Raw genomic sequence first — 6,252 nt, forward strand, 5'->3', positions numbered from 1 at the left:
GAACATTTAACACCAGATCACATGATGCATAAGACTAAAGACGAGCCAGAACTGAGACGGGAAAGAGACTTTGACCTGTTCTGCTTCACAAAAATGGAATATGCTCCAAGGAAAAGCAAAACTGGACACGTTGGTGACACAATTGCAATTTAATAATCTGAAAACAAACTTTTATACACACACCTGCACTTGGTATTGATGTTTTTTATGGACTTTTGATTGTTTTTTCGGTTTGTGTTGTATTTTAAACAGGGCGCCCATGAAAAAGAGAGTCCAAGTGTCTCATTGGGTCCCCCCTGTATAAATAAAGATAAATAAAATAAAAAATAAATAAGTTCTAAAGTGCTAAGTGTATCACATGAGTTCTAAAGTGCTAAGTGTATCACATGAGTTCTAAAGTGCTAAGTGTATCGCATAAGTTCTAAAGTGCTAAGTGTATCGCATAAGTTCTAAAGTGCTAAGTGTATCACGTGAGTTCTAAAGTGCTAAGTGTATTGCACGAGTTCTAAAGTGCTAAGTGTATTGCACGAGTTCTAAAGTGCTAAGTGTATCACATGAGTTCTAAAGTGCTAAGTGTATCGCATAAGTTCTAAAGTGCTAAGTGTATCACGTGAGTTCTAAAGTGCTAAGTGTATCACGTGAGTTCTAAAGTGCTAAGTGTATTGCACGAGTTCTAAAGTGCTAAGTGTATTGCACGAGTTCTAAAGTGCTAAGTGTATCACATGAGTTCTAAAGTGCTAAGTGTATCGCACGAGTTTTAAAGTGCTAATTGTATTGCACGAGTTCTAAAGTGCTAAGTGTATTGCATAAGTTCTAAAGTGCTAAGTGTATTGCACGAGTTCTAAAGTGCTAAGTGTATTGCACGAGTTGTAAAGTGCTAAGTGTATCACATAAGTTCTAAAGTGCTAAGTGTATCACATGAGTTCTAAAGTGCTAAATGTATCGCGTGAGTTCTAAAGTGCTAAGTGTATTGCACGAGTTCTAAAGTGCTAAGTGTATCACATGAGTTCTAAAGTGCTAAGTGTATCACATGAGTTCTAAAGTGCTAAGTGTATTGCACGAGTTCTAAAGTGCTAAGTGTATCGCACGAGTTCTAAAGTGCTAAGTGTATTGCACGAGTTCTAAAGTGCTAAGTGTATTGCACGAGTTCTAAAGTGCTAAATGTATCACGTGAGTTCTAAAGTGCTAAGTGTATTGCACGAGTTCTGAAGTGCTAAGTGTATCGCACGAGTTCTAAAGTGCTAAGTGTATTGCACGAGTTCTAAAGTGCTAAGTGTATCGCACGAGTTCTAAAGTGCTAAGTGTATCGCACGAGTTCTAAAGTGCTAAGTGTATTGCACGAGTTCTAAAGTGCTAAATGTATCACGTGAGTTCTAAAGTGCTAAGTGTATCGCATAAGTTCTAAAGTGCTAAGTGTATCACATGAGTTCTAAAGTGCTAAGTGTATCACATGAGTTCTAAAGTGCTAAGTGTATCACATGAGTTCTAAAGTGCTAAGTGTATCACATGAGTTCTAAAGTGCTAAGTGTATTGCACGAGTTCTGAAGTGCTAATTGTATTGCACGAGTTCTAAAGTGCTAAGTGTATCGCATAAGTTCTAAAGTGCTAAGTGTATTGCACGAGTTCTAAAGTGCTAAGTGTATTGCACGAGTTCTAAAGTGCTAAGTGTATCGCATAAGTTCTAAAGTGCTAAGTGTATCACATGAGTTCTAAAGTGCTAAGTTTATTGCACGAGTTCTAAAGTGCTAAGTTTATTGCACGAGTTCTAAAGTGCTAAGTGTATCACATGAGTTCTAAAGTGCTAAGTGTATCACATGAGTTCTAAAGTGCTAAGTGTATCACATGAGTTCTAAAGTGCTAAGTGTATCACATGAGTTCTAAAGTGCTAAGTGTATCGCATAAGTTCTAAAGTGCTAAGTGTATCACATGAGTTCTAAAGTGCTAAGTGTATCGCACGAGTTCTAAAGTGCTAAGTGTATCGCACGAGTTCTAAAGTGCTAAGTGTATCGCACGAGTTCTAAAGTGCTAAGTGTATTGCACGACTTCTAAAGTGCTAAGTGTATCGCGTGAGTTCTAAAGTGCTAAGTGTATCGCGTGAGTTCTAAAGTGCTAAGTGTATCGCATAAGTTCTAAAGTGCTAAGTGTATCGCATAAGTTCTAAAGTGCTAAGTGTATCGCACGAGTTCTAAAGTGCTAAGTGTATCGCACGAGTTCTAAAGTGCTAAGTGTATCGCACGAGTTCTAAAGTGCTAAGTGTATCGCACGAGTTCTAAAGTGCTAAGTGTATCGCACGAGTTCTAAAGTGCTAAGTGTATCGCACGAGTTCTAAAGTGCTAAGTGTATCACATGAGTTCTAAAGTGCTAAGTGTATCACATGAGTTCTAAAGTGCTAAGTGTATCGCACGAGTTCTAAAGTGCTAAGTGTATCGCACGAGTTCTAAAGTGCTAAGTGTATTGCACGAGTTCTAAAGTGCTAAGTGTATCGCATAAGTTCTAAAGTGCTAAGTGTATCGCACGAGTTCTAAAGTGCTAAGTGTATCACATGAGTTCTAAAGTGCTAAGTGTATCACATGAGTTCTAAAGTGCTAAGTGTATCACATGAGTTCTAAAGTGCTAAGTGTATCACATGAGTTCTAAAGTGCTAAGTGTATCACATGAGTTCTAAAGTGCTAAGTGTATCACATGAGTTCTAAAGTGCTAAGTGTATTGCACGAGTTCTAAAGTGCTAAGTGTATCACATAAGTTCTAAAGTGCTAAGTGTATCGCACGAGTTCTAAAGTGCTAAGTGTATCACATGAGTTCTAAAGTGCTAAGTGTATTGCACGAGTTCTAAAGTGCTAAGTGTATTGCACGAGTTCTAAAGTGCGGTCTCAGGTGTATCTATTTCAAGTCATTTAAACCAAGGCTCGAATTTTTGTGGTTTATAAACTTTTTATAATTTGAGTCATTTCAACTAGATTAAGTCCATAGTATATAGTTCAGGTTTAGTCCTGGTCCAGTCCTGGTTTAGTCCTGGTCCAGTCCTGGTTTAGTCCTGGTCCAGTCCTGGTTTAGTCCTGGTCCAGTCCTGGTTTATTTCTGTTTAGTTTAGTTCTCTCTCTCTATGTATATATGTTTATATATATATATATATATATATATGTATATGTGTGTGTGAGTGTGTGTGGGCGTGTGTGTGGGGGTGTATGTGTGTGTGTGTGTGTGTGTGTATATGTTTACTTTTATCCATCCATCCATTTTCTTCCTCTTATCCGGGGCCGGGTCGCGGGGGCAACAGTCCAAACAGGGACTCCCAGACTTCCCTCACCCCAGACACGTCCTCCAGCTCCTACGGTCGGACCCCAAGGTGTTTCCAGGCCAGAGCTTCTCCTACTTTTATCTATTTTAATATAATTTGGTCACGTTCGGCGGGCCAGATTAATAAACCCAAAGGGCCGTGTGAGGCCCCCGGGCCGTAGTTTGCTCATGTCTGGTCTACAGTCCCTTAGCCAATCAGGATGCAGAACACAATGCACGTTTATACACTGTAAAAAAAAAAACATCCACGAAACAGCGAGACCACAAAAGGTGAACCGCGATAGAGTGACGGACCACTGTTTTGTCATTTTAATATTTTTCTTATTCTGTAAAACACTTTTGAATGACTTTGTGTACAAACTGTGCTGTACAAATAAACTTGCCTGTGCTTAAGTCTGATACGCTAAATATCGACCTGATAAATCACCAACCAAAATATTGATCTGTCTCTACCTCCAAACCACACACAGACACACACACACACCCACCCCCACACACACACACACACACCCACACACACACACACACACACTGCGTGCTGTCGTAAGTGAAACAAACGGTTAAAGGAACACTTTCTGCAGCCACGTGTGACTCGGTGCATGTAATATTCTGGACCTGAGCCAAACTGGAGCCGTGTTTCTGCCCCAGTGAGTCCACAAAACACCTGACCGTGCACTTTTCTGGATTTTTCTACGCACATTTAAGTTGTTTCTTTCGCCTCCTCTGTCGTATTTTCAACATATAGCCTGTTCGTTTATCGCGGGGGTTATGTTCTAAAAATAACCCGCAATAGATGAAATCCACCAAGTATCAGCTTTATTTTTTACAATTATTCTATATGTTTTGCTGTAAAACCCCTCACCACACACTTTATACACTTTTCTCACACAGGCGTTACCAGGATATGTTTATATGACATTATAGATTTGGCCTGTAACATGTAGCAAAGGATGAATATGCAAGACTCAATGTACAAAATGTTTTCCAAATGCATTCATTAAATGAATCATTAATTTATTAAATTTCAGGTAAATAAACAGCAGAAAAACTCACATTCAGTTTCATCATGTGCCAAAAGATCAACAACATGAAAAGGTAAATTGAACAAGATTTACTTTTATCTATTTTAATATAATTTGGTCCTCCTCCACCCTTTGTCACCGGTTCTGTTCATTATATTTATGGACAGAATTTCTAGGCGCAGCCAGGGGCCGGAGGGGGTCCGGTTCAGGGGCCGGAGGGGGTCTGGTTTGGGAACCACAGGATTTCATCTCTGCTGTTTGCAGATGATGTTGTCCTGATGGCTTCTTCGAACCAGGACCTGCAGCACTGGGGCGGTTTGCAGCCGAGTGTGTCTGGGCTGGGATGAGAATCAGCTCCTCTAAATCTGAGGCCATGGTTCTCGACCGGAAAAAGGTGGTTTGCTCTCTCCGGGTGGTGAGTCTCTGCCCCAAGTGGAGGAGTTCAAGTATCTCGGGGTCTTGTTCAGCGTCTGCAGTGATGCGGTCGCTGTATCGGTCCGTTGTGGTAAAGAAGGAGCTGAGCCCAAAGACAAAGCTCTGGATTTACCTCAATCTACGTTCCTACCCTCACCTATGGTCATGAGCTCTGGGTAATGACCAAAAGGACAAGGTCGCGGATACAAGCGGCTGAAATGGGCTTCCTCCACAGAGTGGCCGGGCGCACCCTTAGGGATAGGGTGAGGAGCTCGGTCACACGGGAGGAGCTCGGAGTAGAGCCGCTGCTCCTACACGTTGAGAGGAGCAGCTGAGGCTCGGGCATCTGCTCAGGATGCCTCCTGGACGCCTCCCTAGGGAGGTGTTCTGGGCATGTCCCACCGGGAGGAGGCCCCGGGGAAGACCCAGGACACGCTGGAGGGACTATGTCTCTCTGGCCTTGGGTCAGGGTTAGGGTCATCACTTACATCTTTTACTTTTGTTATTGTAGTGTTTTGTTTTTTATTGTTGATCAAACTTGCTAAATACTTTGCAGATTTATTGCTATTATTTTTTTTATATTTTTGCAAAAATAATTCTTTTTCAGTTTGTAGATTCTGTAGTGGATTCAGTTTCCAGCCCCTGTTGAACTCTCAGCAGAAAGAGAAGGTTTATGTTCAGTTTCTGCTTCTTGTCATTTTAACCTAAGTCTGTTTTGCTCATAAATGTTTTTGGGGTTTTTTGTGGCACAAAAGGAGAAGATTAAACCTCACAGATAAGCTTCAGTAGTTTCCCACAGATTTGCTGGTGTCACCATTAACTGAAAGAAAATACTCCACGTTTTCTGTAGTGTTTAAAGTTAAATCAGATTGTATTGACCTGTTGCACTGCCAAGCATTTTTAATTTTCTGGGAGCCACAAAAAATAACTTCTATTTTGATAAATGATCTGACAAATGCACTACTGCACTTCACTGACTCCAACATCGTTTTGGAAATCAAGAAAAAATCTATTCTCATTTACATTTGATGAGGATTTGAGATGATGATGTCCAGAGGCGTCAAAGTCAGATGTGACTGTGGCAGGATAAATGTCACTAAATGTGAACAAATGTCATGTCAAATAACAGGAAGTAAAAGAAGAGACCACATCAGTCCTGTACTAAAATATCTGCACTGGCTTCCTGTCGAGCTTAGAATCAAATCTTCTCATCAGTCACAGCGTTTACTGGAAATCATCCAGTGGAAGTGAAACTGACCCATGACAACTGCAGTTTATTTTTATATTTATTTTATATTTATTATATGTTTCAAGTTTAAATGGATCTGTGCAGGTATTTGTTTTGTTTTTGATTATATTATTATGTATTTTAACAGAGTTTGGTGAGTCTGTACAAATAAAGTGAAGTATGAAGATTGATTTTCACACAGGAGGAAGAGGAGGAAGAGGAGGAGGAGGAGGAGAGGGAGGAAGAGGAGGAGGAGGAGGAGGAGGAGGGGGAGGGGCTAAGTGTGAGCTC

This window comes from Periophthalmus magnuspinnatus, chromosome 12 (assembly GCF_009829125.3).
Source record: "Periophthalmus magnuspinnatus isolate fPerMag1 chromosome 12, fPerMag1.2.pri, whole genome shotgun sequence".
In the NCBI taxonomy this organism is placed as follows: domain Eukaryota; kingdom Metazoa; phylum Chordata; class Actinopteri; order Gobiiformes; family Gobiidae; genus Periophthalmus; species Periophthalmus magnuspinnatus.